The 17,403-nt window shown below is 40.5% G+C and overlaps 1 protein-coding gene across 4 annotated transcripts in view; it reads left to right on the forward strand.

Moving 5' to 3' along the window:
- Positions 1 to 17,403, forward strand: part of ebf1a (EBF transcription factor 1a) — a 476,793-nt gene that overhangs the window by 423,286 nt on the left and 36,104 nt on the right. The window lies entirely within an intron of this gene.

Below are 17,403 nucleotides of genomic sequence, written 5' to 3' on the forward strand. Positions count from 1 at the left end.
AAACAGAATATTATATGATGATAAAGCTGCTAATGAACACAACCTGCACAAAGAATCCATCATATTTTACAAGCACTGTTCCATAGCAATACTGACACCCTGCAACCCTTCCTCCATAAGTCAGCACTTTGGGAGTACCTTGTCCATTATACAGACAATATTCCTACTTCACCTCTCTGCAGTAGCGTGTTTTCTTCAGGAAATATAACAACGTCTACATGATGTTACTTTCAATAGTGTGGGACACGGCATTGGAATCTATAATGCAGATTACCTATACCATCGTCGGCAAGTCAAAGCTTGACACATTAATGACTCTACCCCATGCTTCTGTTGGGAGTCTGACCAGTCTGTCACAGAATGAGGTCATTGTGGATCAGCACACTCGCTGAGGCTTGAAGCAGATTGCCTTTAAGGTCGTGGACCACTGTATGGTATTCTGTTTTAGTGAAACAGCTCTACTGCTGCACACTATGTAAATTTATAACAATTTCCCTCTTGTGCCTCAGAAAGGAAAATGCATTAATCCTGAACTATTACAAATTGCACCAGTGGTTCTCAGCTCTGATAGCTCGTGTGCAACCTCCCTCTTCCACTCATACCTATCTCTTGGTGTTCCCTTTAAAAGAAATGGTTGAAGAGATGGTTATCCATATAGGAGAAAGGTTAGTTTGTTGCGCTGCAGAAATAACATTGGTCACAAGTCAAATTTACAGTAACCTCAGGTCTTTCCAGTCTATGCTGCCCAAATACAATGCTGTTCCAACTTGAAAGTTTAAACTTTAAAAACTTCTTTAAATATAGCAAACGGAAAAGAAAAATTGGTGGCTACCCTCACAGCAGTGTCACACTTCCACCCTCCACACTCTGGGTATGCTGGAATAGGAAAAGAAGCTATTTCTTTCATTTATAGGCCTACATGTTAATACAATAATATTTCTGCTTAATACATTTTCTTAACATCACTATTACACTCCTAAACAGTAACAGGTGATTAGATGATTCTTCATGGCAATGAAACCTGAACTACCACCTCCATCTTGCCTTCGGAATTATAACCTTCCATACCCACAGTATCTCTGTTTTAGTTCTACTGTTATGGTGGATGTTCCTCTGGGCTTTCCAGTTTACAGAATCATAGAACTGCATGGAATAGAAGGAGCCTGTTCAGCCCATCATGTGTGACTAACTTTCTGAAAGAGCTCACCATAAGATTCTATTGTCATGAGTTTTCTACAAAGCTTGACAAATGATCACTTTGCAAGTAAAAGACAGTTAGGGCATGAAGAAGTTCCCTTTCAGTTATACAATTGATTCAATGCCTTCTCTCCAATGTCCCACAGATTTCCCATCCTACACTCTCATCCTTTTTCCTGCTTTCTCACTGTATCAGTGCCTTGATGAATTGCTTGGGGCATTCAAGTTGTCCCGACCATAGTTTTCAACATAAGGTACAGTGTTTCCATCTGTCGCAGTTCCCAAACCAACAAAAAGAAATGAATTTGTTGCCCAGCAACCAATTACTCCAGATATATTATCACCACAGATTTCTGTCTTCACAGTTCTTTCATTTTTGCTATAGAGTCGAAAACAATGGCTACATCTCGGCCCTGAGATTTAGCCCACACAGGCACCTCTGCTGTTGCCAACTCTGTTTAAAATAACTGAGCTGTAGAGCAGATGGAGGAATATTGCAGAGCTCTTTCCTTGCCTAGTGTTTGTATCAGATGCCACTTGGATTCAAAAACACAGTAATCTGTGAAGCAGATTGTGTTGCACGGGATGTAGACATTTAGCAAATGGACTAAACCTTGCCCACTGCTGCAGTTCAGTGAGGGGAAGTCAGCCCTAAAGAATGAAGACAGGTCAGGGATTTTTCACTGCTGGAGCCTATTTTCTGTGGTGTAGCAAGGGGATTTTGAAGTACAATAGTCAAAACTGTTAACAAGTAGAAACACAGTGTATTTGTATCCAAAAAGTGCAAGTGATGCTGTAGCCATATAGAGCTGCAGCCTGACAATATCCGTATTAATTTTGGGCAGTATATCTCTTGAATGATACGTTGGCCCTAACTGTCAGTGACATATCAAGATAGCATTAAGTTAGTAGGGAAAGATTTCAAGGTGAGGTTTAATTTCCTTTTGGAATAATTGAGGAGTAATCAAATTGCAGTCCTTCAAATCCTAGAAGGATTCCTCAGAGAAGGGAAGGAAAAACCTTTCTTAAAATTAGTACACTACCTTTCAGAAGCAAAATCAGGTAACGTCTTTTTCACAAAGGTCTGTTCAAATTTGGACTGCTTGAAAGTTTCAAGATTCATATTGACACATTCTTTCATGACAAGGGTTTCAAAAGATATAGATTAGTGGTGTATAGCTAATCAAATTGAATTGTGAGGTAATATTAATGGGCTGAATGACTGGACCTTTCTTTCTGAATCTCACCTTTTTTAAATCACAGATAATTTCAAGCACCCTGTGCAACTCTTTTTTTAGGCCTTCCATTTTGATCAATTAGCATTTTTCTCTTAATTTCCTTTTATGATTAGCTGTTAAACCATTTATAATTCAGAACTGGCTGTAACACATTAAGATCTGGAAAGCCAGCCTTGTGGATTCATGATCACAGTTTAATGTTGAAATTGTGGTTTGATACCCTGTGTTCTCCTCCGGCTCACTCTTTAATAGTAACTCCCAACATTTCTAACCTCTCAACCTCTCCTCTCCAGACAATACTTTGAAGCACTGCTCCTTATCTTATCAGTTCTCTTCATACTTAGTAGTCTTCTACATGACAGATCTTCACCTGAGTGTTGTACATCACAGAAACAGCCTCCTTGCCCTATAACGTACCTGATGACCTTTTTTACCCATCTGCACAAATCCTATTTTGCTTGCATTAGGACCGTATCCTTTTTTGTTTTTGTTATTCAAGTGCCTTTCTGAATAGAAGTAAACATAATATTTGTTATTTACCCCACCACTTGCTCTGGTAGTGAATTTCAGTTATCAGCTACCCCCTCAGATCTCTTTGAGATGTCAACTACTTTCTTTCAGATCCCCTTCAAAATACTTAAACCTCTAACCCTCTTGTTTTTGATATCTCTCACTTTGAAAAAAAGATTCTGACTATTTGCTCTAAGTCTCTCATAATTTTAAAGCTTCCGTAGCTCCAGGGAAAGCAATCCAAACCTATCCAATTTTTTTCTATAACTGAAGTCCTCAAGTTCAGTCAACATAATGAAAATTATCCTCTCTACCCTTTTCAGTACAATAAACCCTTTCATCTGTTTTAGAATAAGGAAAAGAAAAGTAATTGCAAACAACTTTTTATAAAAACTTTCAAGTTACGTACATTTGGCTGTTTATTGTAATAATTAAATAATCATTTATGAAAATTTACTGATTGCCAATTAAACAGAGGCATTCCTTTGATTTGTGTCTTATAAAGGTAAACACCTCAGCTTAAGCAGCAGATAGCAGAATTTCTCATAAAAGCAATGTTCTTTTATGAACATAGTTAAGATTCTTTACTAGCTGCCCTTTCTTTGGCTTTGACTCAACTTGGTTACACCGTCAAACTGTCAGTTGCCTCTCAGCCTCACTGTTTAAGAATCCTTTTGCCTACTGAACAAGTTCCAAGTAGTTCTATCTTGAGTACCAGTGTGTAATTTTTAAGAGCTCATAAATGAATAAATGGCAGTTGATTTCTACAGAACTACTGTCATCTGCCTTGAGTAAATTTACTTAAAATATTCTGAAAAGATGACAAGTCTTGGATATGTAAAAGAGAATGATTGCTGATAATTGTAATATCCCATCTTATAGACGGTAATGAAACAGATAAAGTATTTTATTCACTTAACAAGAGCTGAGTAGAATGATGTAGTCACATGATCTGGTATTATGTAGCTAAGAGTCTAAGAAAAGAGTTGAAATGTTCACTAAAAGGTTTATACTTACTTCCCAATTGTTTTTTTTCCACAATAGTTTTACCTACCCAATTATAAAACAATTTTACTCTTTGCTTCTCGGAGAGTTTTTGATAGCCCTTGAACTATTATCGATCTGCAGATTGTCCAAGAGGAAAATTACCTCACGCAGTCCGAAAAATTAAAGAGCCACTTCCCAGATTAACAGAGCAGATAAGATTAAAAATAAGTGCATGTTTAGATGCATATCATAAAGGTTTGTGTAGGCACATGTTTTAACTTTGTCAATGTGCTTGCTATGAAGTTGAGAGTGTGGGTGCATGTGTTTGTATATGTGTGTTGTGAGGGTGACTGTGTGTGTGTGTGTGTGTGTGTGTGTGTGTTTGTGCACACGTAATATGTTGGTTAGGGTATGTGTGCGAGCTTGAGAGCGTAGGCATCTGTGTGCATGTCCATGTGAGTGTGTAAGCTTGTGAGTGTGGGTGCTTGTGTTTGCGTGTGTGTGTTGTGTAGTGATAGTGACATTGTGTGTATGTGCCTGTGTGAGTGAGTGTAACCATAAAGACATTGGTTTGGGGGGAGGGTGGGGAAGAAATCGAGTTCTGCAGTTAAAATGTCTAAAAAGACACTTAGTATTCCCTGCTTGGACTCCGATATGAAGAAAATGTGTACCCAAGTATTTTCTCTTACCCATGGAAATATACACCAAGTACAATAAAGTATTAAGGAGAAGGTAGGGTCAGAGATGAGAAAGACTGTCCACATTTTGTTCACATGAGTTCTAGTTGATTCTGTATCTCACCTTTGAATTTCTTGCTGATGTGAATCCTAAATTAGACAGAATATGGCTAGAATTTAGCATATTAACTTTACTATGTGAGGGCTGCATTGCCAAGGACAATGACAGGCTTCGCATGCTCATTAAAGTCAGGCAATAAAGCACCATCATCTGTCCCTGTATTACCCTGTCATCTAAATATAACTGGTCTTTAAAATACATTTGAAAAGTTATGAAAACGTATTTAAATGTCAACCGGTGTTATAAATTTATGGAAAATTATCCTTTCAGCTGCAGTTTAAAATTCGGTAATAAATAATGCACAGAATATTCTTTTGGCTTAAGTGCTGTGATTATCTGAAATCCATATTTAAAATAGATGATAAAATTCCCTGACCCAAATTAAGTGCACTGTGCCCAGCTGTAATTGTGTTTGCCATTGACCTAGTGATGTCACCCAAATGGCTGTGACATGAAAGATATTTTTTTTCCCATTTTTGTGCCAATTCTACTGCTTGAAGCTCGCCTCTATTACTCCGTGTCACATAATATTATGGCTATAAGGAGGCCTGGAGCTTGTGCTCTTGACACAATGCATAATAGAAGCAGCTCTCCTGCGCTGCAATCTCTTATGGGATTTTTTCCCTTCCCTGAATAACAGGTGCAGGTTCTGTACCATAAATGATGTTGCCAGGAGTGTTTTAAAATACCTGAACTTTTCATTGTCTTTGGAAGTGGTTATGGTTCGTCAGCACGACTCTGGATTCCAGCCTTCCAAACTCAGATATTAATGGTAAACATAAGAAGTAGTGGTAAAGGTAGACCACTCTGCCCCTCACACCTGTTCCGGTATTTAACAATGCCTTCCACCATTTTTACTCTAACCCACGGGGTGACAACCTTTTTTATACCATAGACCCTTACCATTAACCAAAGGGTCCGTGAACCCCAGTTTGGGAACCCCTGATCAACCCCTTATTCCTTGATTCCTTCAGTTTTAAACAAAAAGCAATTTATCCTTCATGATCATCTTAACCTCCACCCCTTCCTGATTTATTAAGTAGCCCATTGGTAGTTCAAACACAATTAAATGGGCTGAGGCAGTTGGGCTTTCTTAGTTATTGCCATAGAAAAGATAGTTTCTGGAAATGATACCTAGAGGTCTGGGCTTATTTACACTTCTACTTATTTGATAAGTAATTGTTTGACTAGGGGGCTTGGTGATTAGAGCATGAGCAATATTTGCATTTATTCAAGAATATCTCAAATTATATTGTTGAAGAGTTCACTGTTGAATCCTGTGACTATTTTCCACTCCAGCAGTTAAGTGCCAGAAACTCTTTCTTAAACTGACTTTAAGATTAAAAATGCCCGTTCTTCCTCTGGCGCTGTGGGTTCACCCCATTACCAAATGTAGCATCATTGACAGAAAGGTATTCTGTGGAAGTGACAGCCTATGTTCAGAGTTAAAACTTTGACACAAGGCTCAAAGCTATAATCAGACTCAAAGATAAAACCAATCTCAGTTTGGCAGACATGAGGAGCAAAGTTGATCAGCGTTCGTATGATCCTTCTGCAGTAATTTAGAAAATGAGCTCTCATTGCTAAGAAAGAAAAGCAGAGACTTAAACCATCCTGATCTGGTCTTTATCCTGTGAATTAGCCCAGGAGTTGAGTCGACTGATGGACCCAAACTCTAAAGGTAATTCTGTTTATTGTGACATTGTGGCGGACTAATCTGAATAAAGAGAAACAAAATTGTTAGTCAGGCAGCTTATCTGGACAGACAGGGCTGGTGTTTCAGGCTGAGTGACCGCTCAAAGATTATTTCAGATTTCCAGCATCTGCAATATTTTGCTCATGATTCCCATTTCTAAATTTAGAAATTTAGCAATTGCTCTACAAAGAACACGCCTGTAACCACCACCCCGCCCCCACCCAATACCTTCCCATCTAGCTTCCATTCAACATTTCCATTGGGAGAGTTCTATGCCAGAGATTTTCATATGAACTATGAAAACTGACCATCCCAAGAATCAACCCAGTGACTTATACTGCAAACATTGGAAATATGTCTCTGCTTGAGCTTTTGGGTATTGTCTCATTGAAGGCCTATATATACTTACGGTGAGATATTTTTTTCCAATAAAGAGCGTTTTTCTCTTTTTAATACTCATATCTTCTTCCATTAAGGCAGGCAGGAAATATTTATTTAATTGCCCTACCAGGAGTAGGCCATTCTGCCCTTCACGTCTGCTTCAGCAGACAGTACAATCCCAGCTGATGTTCTGCCTCTATGCCACTTTCCTGCACTGATATCATATACCTTGATTGCTTTAGTCATGAGACCATCATTTAAAGAGCCACTGTTTGAGTTGTGAAAGGGGTTAATTAATTAGACATGTCTGAATGATACCTTTCAAAGCAATCTAATAGAGTATGCCTTGTTTGAAAAGAATTAGATGAAGCAGGAAGAGAAACAAAAAATACTTGTAAAACTCAGCAGGTCAGGCAGCATCTGCAGAGGGAGAAACAATCAACCCTGAGGACAATTCAGGTGGAGTTGACACTGATGAATTGCTGGAATTCTGCAGGGCATCAACAACATCATCATCAAAATACAGTACACAATCAGCTTAAAGTACTAAAGCTGGAATATACTGTCTAGTGTCTTCTGTTGTCAGGGGTTTGGAAGGAAGGCATGGGAATAGGTTCACAATGCTCCCACTCTCAGGCAACGCAAGTGCTTTGGGTAGACTGCTTCCTCCAAAGTGGTTCAGGAATAGAAGATGGGCTTGTAAATACATAACTGGGAATGAGCAAATCTATCTTGCATATAAATATGTTCATCTGTTGCTTGCCGTGTTCCTATATGTGAATATGGTTCATCTTTTAATTATAGTGCTGTTCAATTTCACTTAAGAGGAAAAGAACCATGGAGTGGTAGTGTAAAGAGTAAATGTTATTCCAGACTGTTGTTACTTACAGAAACAAAGTCACACATGTTACATGCTAGTTTGCAGCAAAACTTGTATGTATTACATCTCAGAGTCTACTGAGCATTACTGTCAGGAGAAACAGACTTAATCCACCTTTTATGTCACTCCATAATAAAGTAAATGGTCCTTAAATTCACTCTAGTGTCTGGTCATGTGCTCAGTTAGTTCCATGGGTGCTATAATTTTCAGTCAACAGGTAGTGTGATGTGGTTGATCCACAAATAGCTTCTCCCAGACTGCAAGCTCCAGTTGATCCACAGGTGGTGTCTCCTGATTGGTCCATAATTAGGGTTTCCTGGTTGCACTTCATGAAGTTCCTCCTGATTGGTCCATGGGTTGTTAGTCTTTCTTGTTCCACGGTTAGTGTGTGCTAGTTGGTCTAAAGGCATCAAATCTAAGTTGGTCTACTGGCAGTGTTGCTCTTTGGTCCATTGCCACTTTGCTTCTACTTACCCACATGTGTTCCGACTGAAATAGTCCACAGCAAGTGTTCTTAAGTCAGTAAACTGGAGAATCAGGTCATTATTGTCACATGTGCTGGAGAACAGTGAAAAGCTTTGTTTTGCATTTCATTCAGACAGGTCAGTTCATCATGGAGGACAGTAAAGAGAAAATCAATAACCGTTACAGTGCAGGCAGGTTAGAGGTGCAAGGACATAATGAGGTAGGGCGTGAAGTCAGAGTCCAGTTTATCCTACAAGGGGTCCATTCAAAAGTCTTATAACAGTCGGATAGAAGCTTTATTCATTCTTCAATTGGTCTGTTGGTAAAATATCTCAGATGGTCCACAATGCATTACAGTTACTCATCATACAGTGATGACCACACGTAATGACTAGGTCCCAAATTGTGTGACACAGTCAGGAATCAGAATACTGTTATAGTCCATATTTTATGGCCTTGACATTATCAATTGATTCCCCATCCTACTTGTAAGTGGAAGAGTAGATATCTAGCTGAAGGTGAGATCAGTCTTGCTCCCCAAACCAATTTTATTGAAAAGCCAGCTGCTCAGCTTGTCCTTGAAGCACTCTTACTGGGTAAGTGGTGTCCATTGAGTCTCCTCAGGTCTACATCAATGGTGTATTCAGGGAAGTGGAGACCTCTTCACATTGTTAGCATCAGTGATGTGGAGAAATCTCAACTCAGAAAGAATTATCTCGGTGCAGAACTAAAAAGGCCTGAAGCAGCAGCCTTTCTATATGCATAAAGAACTCTTTGAATTGTAAGTGGCTGTTAGCAGGAACAATTTTACTGTGTACTGTGGAGAATTTAAAAATCTAGTAGCTTGTCATCAGAAAATAGACTGAATGATTTTTGAAAATGTTGACGTTGACAGCTAAATGAATGTAATTATGTTACTAAAGTGTTTTACCTTCTTTCCAGGGGCCTTTATATATACAAACACTTAAATAGTGTCTGGAAATTGGCCATAACTACTAAGTTGCCTATAGTGTCTACATTATTTTATATGAGGTGAATTTTAACTATAATTAAAGTTCCTGTTGTTAGGATATAGAATAAATCCTATAAGTCTTTTACTGCTATCTGCATGGTTTGATATATTGCTTGCACACAGTCAGCGAAGAGTGTTATTTGTAACATTCAAAGCACTTGGCGGGCCAGTCTTCCTCAGATTTGAATACACTTCTCACGCATACTATCACTCTTAAAGGTGCAGGCACCTGCTTCTGCCTTGTTTTTCTATGTGTGGAACAAAAAGGGTAAAAGAGTGAGGATTAGCACCAAAAAGCTGCTGAAATTAAATATTAAGGCAGGAGCCTTCATACTTGTACACTTTGCTTTGCAGTAGAGTCATACAACTTGAAAACAGGCCCTCTGATCCACCACACTCATGCTAACACCAAGTGCCCATCAACATTCATCCCATCTTTCCTCCCATTCTTTTATCAACTACACTGCCTATCCAGTTCTCCTACTGTTCACCAACACACTTGGGGCAAGCCACGGTGACCTTAGGACAGGGGTTCCCAACCTGGGGTCCATGGACTCAGTCAATGAGAGGGGTCCGTGGCATAAAAAACGCCGGGAATCCCTGACTTAGGAAGTGGGAGTGGGAACAGTAGGGACTCAGTCCTTGAGCATCCTTATGCATAATAATGACACCTGTGTATGCAGGTGTGTGTATATACGCATCTGTCAGAAGTACCTAAGCAAAGGTGATTACATTTAAATGTGCTTGCATTCTTCTGTAATATAGGAAACAGATTTTACACTTCAAAACTCAATGCACTGCTAATGCATTTAGTGCCGCCAATTTGGGAACATTTCTTGAAGGAAAATTGCGCTCTTCCTCCTTTCTACTCTTAGAGCCAATTTTAGTGTAAACAACTTCACTTTTACATTGAAAATAAAAAAAACAGATGACAGACATCTAAAAGAAACACAGAAGATGATGGAAATTCTCAGCAGGTCGGGCCTTATCTGTGGGAAGACAGACAGAGGTAACGTTTTGGCTCAAAGACCCTTCATTGGAATGATCTGAAATAAACACAGGGAATGGTGCAATTGGTCTGGAAGTTTGGGTCCCACAGAATCTAGAGCAGATCAGCATGGTGGACTCAAAACTGGCTCAGAGGCAGGGTGGTAGTTGAAGCTTGTTTATCAGAATGGAGGACTAATGATTAGTGGTGTGCCATGAGCACCTTGTTAATCATTATTTATGTAAATAATATAGATACAAATGCACAAGGCTTGATCAGTAAGTTGACGGATTATGCAAAACTAAAGGTTTTTGATAGTGAGAAAGCTTATTGTAGATCTTTATTAGTTAGGGAAATGGCTGAGGAGTGGCATATGGATTCCTATACAGATAGGCGTGTGGTAATGCATTTTGGAATCAACGAAGGACTAACACTACAAATGGTAGGGCACTTGGGTGCGTAATGGAACAGAGGGCCTGAAGACTACAAGCGTATCGTTTGTTCCGCCTCCTTCTACTACCCATTGTGCTTTCCCCTATTCCTTCTTCACCTTTCCTGCCTATCCCCTCCCTGCTCCTCCTCCCCCACCCCTTGATCTTTCCCCTTACTGGTTTTTCACCTGGCACCTACCATCCCTGCCCTGAGTAGAGTGGACATGGTTGCCCCATAAATGTAAAATATCGTTAGCCTACTCCTAGGTAGAACAGTGACACAGCAAACACAGCTGCTGCTTCACAGCTCCAGTGGCTGAGGTTCAATCTTGGGCTCTGGTGCTGTTTGTGTGGAGGTTCTGGCCAGGTCGGTTCCTCCAGGTTCTCCTGTTTCCTACTACAGCACAAAGATTTGCAAGTTGCTAAGTTCATTAACCTCTGTAAATGGCAATGAACGTATAGCTAAATTATGGCATCTGGGAGGGGGAATGATGTGGGGAGTTGCAGATCTGTAAATCTAAATAGGTGCTTGATCGTTGGTGCAGACTTAAGTGTCAAAGAGTCTGTTTGCAACTTCCATGTTACTCTGTGTAAGTTGAAAAGGCGCCACAATTTTAACTGGAACAAAATGTCTGTTTTAACCTGCTGCATTTAGCTTTGTGTCTCAGAGTAGATGCTTTAATAAATTTTCATGTACAAATTCGATGGCAGAAGCATGGTAGACAAAGGAGGAAGAATTTCCACAGACATACCTCAATAGCTGAGATCTAGGTTATGAATAATGAGCTGTTCTGTTTTGCCGCCCAAAGGCTATTGAACAAAGAAGAGAAACCCCTGAAACATCCTCCACTGCAACATGGAGAGATTTGAGTCAGGATGTTATTAATAGCAGGAAGAAAAAGATTAATACAAACCTTCCAAAGTAAGAACCTTTTTGGATTGGAATATCTTATTGGGTTGGAAATGTGTAGGATATATTGTTGAATTCTTCCTTATCCTGAGGACCTTATAGAATCAATATATATTAGGAGATGCTAGTAATTGTGTATATACACAGTATATACTACATATTTACATGAAATTGTCAGCATTTCCCAATCAGTCCTTGTTACCCAGTTTGAGAATTCAACTGTGTTTTCCGGTTGTAACCTGAACCTCTGCTATGATAGCAACTGGCTTGTCAGAATGCTCATTGACAGAGTGACAGAGTGCTCCTCATTCCCCACTTACTGGTGGTTTCTGCTTTGCTTTCTGTAGGCCCTGCAAAATAACCAGCAATTACTCCACTTCTTTCAGTATCTTTACCAATCAACCTCTCATGTATTCAGGAGATTAAAGTAAGCAAGAGTTAAAATAATAACTTGGATGAGGTGGTGGGTGAATGTGTGGCTAAAGGATTAGAGAAAGGGGCAGGGATTCAGATTTCTGGATCATTCAGACCTCTCCTGGGGCAGGTGTGACTTGTACAAAAAGGACAGGATGTTATTGGGGAGGGTTTAAGCTAGATTGGCAGGGAGTTGGGAACCGAAGTGAAGAGGCAGAGGATGGGGAGGTTGGAGCACAAGTAGAGACATTGTAGGGAGTTTGTGAGGAAGGATAGGCAGATGTTCGAGCAAAAATGCACTCAGCCTGATGGTTTGAGATGTGTCTGTTTTAATGCAGGGTGTATCATAAACAAAGTGGATGAACTTACAGCGTGGATCATTATGTGGAACTGTGACATTATGGCCGTTACAGAGACTTGGATGTCCCGGTCAGGAATGGCTGCTGAGTGTGCCAGGCTTTAGATGTTTCAGAAAGGACAGGGAGGGAGGCAAAAGAGGTGGGTGCATGGCATTGCTAATCAGGGATATTCTCACGGCTGCAGAAAAGAAGGAAGTAATGGAGGGATTATCCACTGAGTCAGTGTGGTGGAAGTCAGAAACAGGAAGGAGCCAATAACTCTACTGGGTGTTGTTTATAGAATCCCCAGTAGTAACAGGGACATTGTAGAGCAGATAGGGAGACAGATTCTGGAATGGTGCAATAATAATAGGGTTGTTGTGATGAGAGACTTTAACTTTTCTAATATTGACTGGCATCTCCTTAGTGCAAGATGGGGTGGAGTTTGTTAGGTGTGTTCAGGCAGGTTTCCTGACACAATATATAGATAAACTGACTAGAGGGGAGGCTGTACTTGATTTGGTATTGGGAAATGAACCTGGTCAGGTGTCAGATCTCTCAGTGGGAGAGCATTTTGGAGGTAGTGATCACAACTACATCTCCTTTACCATAGCACTGGAGAGGGATAGGAACAGACAATTTGGGAAAGCATCTAATTGGGGTAGGGGAAAATATGATGCTATTAGACAGGAAATTGGGAGCCCATGTTCTCAGGGAAATGCACAGCAGAAATGTGGTAAATGTGTAGGGAACATTTGCATGGCATTCTGCATAGGTATGTTCCATGGAGGCAGGGAAAGGATGGTCGGGTGTAAGAACCATGGTGTACAAAGTATGTAGAAAATCTGCTTAAGGAGAAAAGAAAAGCTTTTGAAAGGTTCAAGAAACTAGGTATTGATAGAGTTCTAGAAAATTACAAGTTTGCCAGAAAGGAGCTTAAGAATGAAATTTGGAGAGCTAGAAGGAGCCATGAAAAGGCCTTGGCAAACAGGATTAAGGAAAACCCAAGGCATTGTACAAGTATGTGAAGAGCAAGAGGATGAGCTGTGTGAGAATAGCTCCAATCAGGTGCAATAGTGGAAACTTGTGCATGGAGTTGGAGGAGGTAGCGGGGGGTACTTAATGAATACTTTGCTTCAATATTTACCAGGGAAAAGGACCTTAGCAATTGTAGGGATGACTTGCAGCAGACTGAAATACTTGAACATATAGACATTAAGAAAGAGGATGTGCTGGAGCATTTGAAAAGCATTAAGTTGAATAAATCACCGGGACCGTATGAGATATACCCCAGGCTACTGTGGGAAGCAAGAGGGGATATTGCGGAGCCTCTGGCGATAATCTTTGCATTATCAGTGAGGACGGGAGAGGTTCCGGAGGATTGGAGGGTTGCAAGTGTTGTTCCTTTGCTCAAGAAAGGGAGTAGAGATAACCCAAGAAATTATAGACCTGGGTAAGTTGTTGGAGAAGATCACGAGAGGAAGGACTTATGAGCATTTGGAGAGACACAATCTGATTAGGGTTATTTAGCATGGCTTTGTCAAGGGCAGGTCGTGCCTTATGACAGGGGACCCCAACCTTTTTTGCACATTAATATTGACAATATTCTTGTGGACTGGTCGACCGGGGCCGGGGAGGGGGTAGGGTTGCCAACGAACAAGAGTAGCAGTCAAATGCGTTGTTTACCCAAAAGACTACAATAACCATGAAGCCTTGCGCGGGCACCAGTGCGCATGCATGTCGTGACCTGCCGATTCCTCCCCCCAACCCCAAGCAAATCCTTTCTGGCGATTCTGTTCGTGGGGGTGGGTGTTAATCACTACCGGAATATAGGTGATAAGTGGGTAATACACTCAATTTTGTTTCTAAAAGGGTTTATCTAACGAATTTAATATTAAACACACAGCGCATATTTTCCTCACATGGATATAATGATAAGTCAATTATCAGGGGAGCTTGAAGTGTTGAACCAACTTCCAGTAGAAGTGGCAGAAGCAGGTTTGATATGATCATTTAAAGAAAAATTGGATAGGTATATGGACAGGAAAGGAATGGAGGGTTATGGGCTGAGTGCAGGTCGGCGAGACTAGATGAGAGTAGCGTTTGGCACGGACTAGAATGGCCGAGATCGCCTGTTTCCGTGCTGTAATTGTTATATGGTTATATAGGTCACTTATAAGTCGATAGCATCATAACATTTTAAGTAACGTTTGGATATTAAACACACAGCGCATATTTTCCCCGTATGAACATATAAAATCATTGCAACACACCAATATCGCTGAATCAGTGGGAGCCCTGGGCTTGTTTCCCTGCAACAACACCGTCCTATCGAGGGGTGATGGGAGACATCGATACTCGAAGGGGGTTCCTGATGTCTAGTCTATTCCGCAGTTTAGTTTTCGTTGCATTCATTGCAGAAAACTCCGCTTCGCAGAAAAATGTTGGAAATAGAAGCAACGTTTTCAGTGCTTTCGTGGCTATCTCAGGATATTTAGCCTTGACTTTCATCCAAAATGCCGACAGAGGTATTATGTCAAACATACTTTTCAGCCCATCGTCATTTACAAGCTCGAGGAGTTGATCTCCTTCCCACCCTGACACGGATGACACGCGGGTCATGACCTCGCACGCGTAATGGCTGAAGAGTGGCCGTGACAGGGAATGAGGAAAGGTGCAGCTGACCAAATCATATCGCTTCCTCGTGGCCCGGTACCAGTCCGTGGCCCGGTGGTTGGGGACCGCTGCCTTATGAGACCGATTGAATTCTTTGAGGATGTAACAATGACGAAGGTAGAGCAGTGGATGTAGTGTATATGAATTTCAGTAAGGCATTTGATAAGGTTCCCCATGCAAGACTCATTCAGGAAGTAAGGAGTGGGATACAAGGAGACCTTGCTTTGTGGATCCAGAAATGGCTTACCCACAGAAGGCAAAGGGTGTTTGTAGATGGTTTGTATTCTGCATGGAGATTGGTGACCAGTGATGTCTGCAGCGATATGTTCTGGAACCCACTACTCTTTGTGATTTTTATAAATGACCTGGATGAGGAAGTAGAAGGGTGGTTAGAAAGTTTGCTGATGACACAAAGGTTGTGGATAGTCTGGAGGGTTGTCAGAGGTTACAGTGGGAAATCGATAGGATGCAGAACTGGGTTGAGAAGACGCAGATAGAGTTTAACCCAGATAAGTGTGAAGTGGTTCATTTTGGTAGGTCAAATTTGAAGACAGAATATAGTATTAGTGGGAAGACTCTTGACCGTGTGTAGGATCAGGGAAATCTTGGGGTCCGTGTCCATAGGACACTCAAAGCTGCTGCACAAGTTGACAGTATTGTTAAGAAGGCATATGATGTTTTGGCATTCATCAACTGTGGGATTGAGTTCAAGAGCCGTGAGGTAATGTTACAGCTATATAGGACCTTGGTCAGACCCTACTTGGAGTACTGTGTTCAGATCTGGTCACCTCACTACAGGAGGGATGTAGTTACTACAGAAAGTGTGCAGAGGAGATTTACAAGGATGTTGCCTGGATTGGAGAGCATGCCTTATGAGAATAGGTTGGATGAACTTGGCCTTTTCTCTTTGGAGCAGCAGAGGGTGAGAGGTGACCTGATAGAGGTGTATAAAATGATGAGAGGAATTGATTGTGTGGGTAGTCTGAAATGGCTAACAAGAGGGGCCATAGTTTTAAGGTGATTAGAAGTCAGTACAGAGGGGATGTCAGGGGTAAGTTTTTCATACAGAGAGTAGTGGGTGCGTGGAATGCATTGCCGGCGACTGTGGTGGAGGCAGATACAATAGGGTCTTTTAAGAGGCTCTTAGATAGATACATGAAACTAAGGAAAATAGAGGGTTATGCAGTAGGGAAATTCTCGGCACTTTCTAGAGTAGGCTACATGGTCGACACAACATCGTGGGCCAAAGAGCTCGTAATGCGCTGGAGGTTTCTATGTTCTATGCTCGATTACCAGGAGAAACTCAAACTAAGGAGCATCATTAAGTTTTTTTTTTTTTTTTTTTTTTTTTTTTTTTTTTTTCATCATGAAGCATGAATGATTTAAAACTGAAGTACATTGGAGTTTCTTCTCACCGAGGTTGCCGAATCTCTGGAATTCTCTTCCAGAAGGCTTGTGATGGCTAGATCACTGGGGATATTTAAAGAAGAGGTAGAAACATTTCTGAAAGATCTGAGGATAGAGGACCATGGGGATCTGGCACAAAAGAGAAGATAAGACCAGGAGTAGTTGAAAAAATGGGGTAGGCTTTACTTCTGCTCCTATTTCCTCGTGTTTGTTGCGCAGTCTCGTATCTTAAAAAAATGTTGAGTATTCAGTTTAAACTTTAAAGGCCGTGATGTCACTGATAATATTTGTAATGCACTGTAAAGTTCTATAGTTATATGCCACAATAAAACACTTCCATTTTTCATCAGAGCTGGATGACTGATATATGCGAATGTAGTGCAGGCATTTGATTGTACTTTTATTCATAATACCTTCAGATTCTATCGTTCTGGCATGCTTACATGTAATATTTCAATAAATCATGAGTTTCTGCTGGATTTTTACCCAAAGTCAAATAAGTGAGTTCAATGAGTTTTCTTTTGCTTCAGTGGAGTTCTCCCTGAACTAACATTAACTTGATTAAGAGGTCACGTACTTCACATTTATTGGGATCTTAATGTGCTTGTGTTATGTATGTGACCGTGTGGCAGCTGTAAATGCAGTGCACAAGTAGATCACCTGAATATACCAAGTGGATATATGTGAGAGCATTTACAATGAAAGGACATATAAGCAAATTAAATGAATTACAAAAAATGATTGTAATAAAAGCAAAAATGAAATTACAAAGGCACGTATAACACTGCATGAGGAAGAGTATGATTAAAGCACTTGTGTATTTAACTGGAAAGTACAGTAAATATATTGCTAAAAGGATTCAGTAGCAAATTGCCACAGCTCTGTGCTGTGAGGTCCAGCTGTAACATATGTAAGGAACACATAGGAGTGACTTACTGCATATCACAAGCAGAAACCTTGCTGTCCAAAAGAAATGGTCTGTGGGTTTTGTGCTGAAGACATTCATTAAGGCTTGAACCTAGAATTCAAACACCAATAGGTAAAAGAGGTCAATGATGAATTGAATGGTCAAGAA

This window comes from Mobula birostris, chromosome 7 (genome assembly GCF_030028105.1).
Source record: "Mobula birostris isolate sMobBir1 chromosome 7, sMobBir1.hap1, whole genome shotgun sequence".
Taxonomy (NCBI): Eukaryota; Metazoa; Chordata; class Chondrichthyes; order Myliobatiformes; family Myliobatidae; genus Mobula; species Mobula birostris.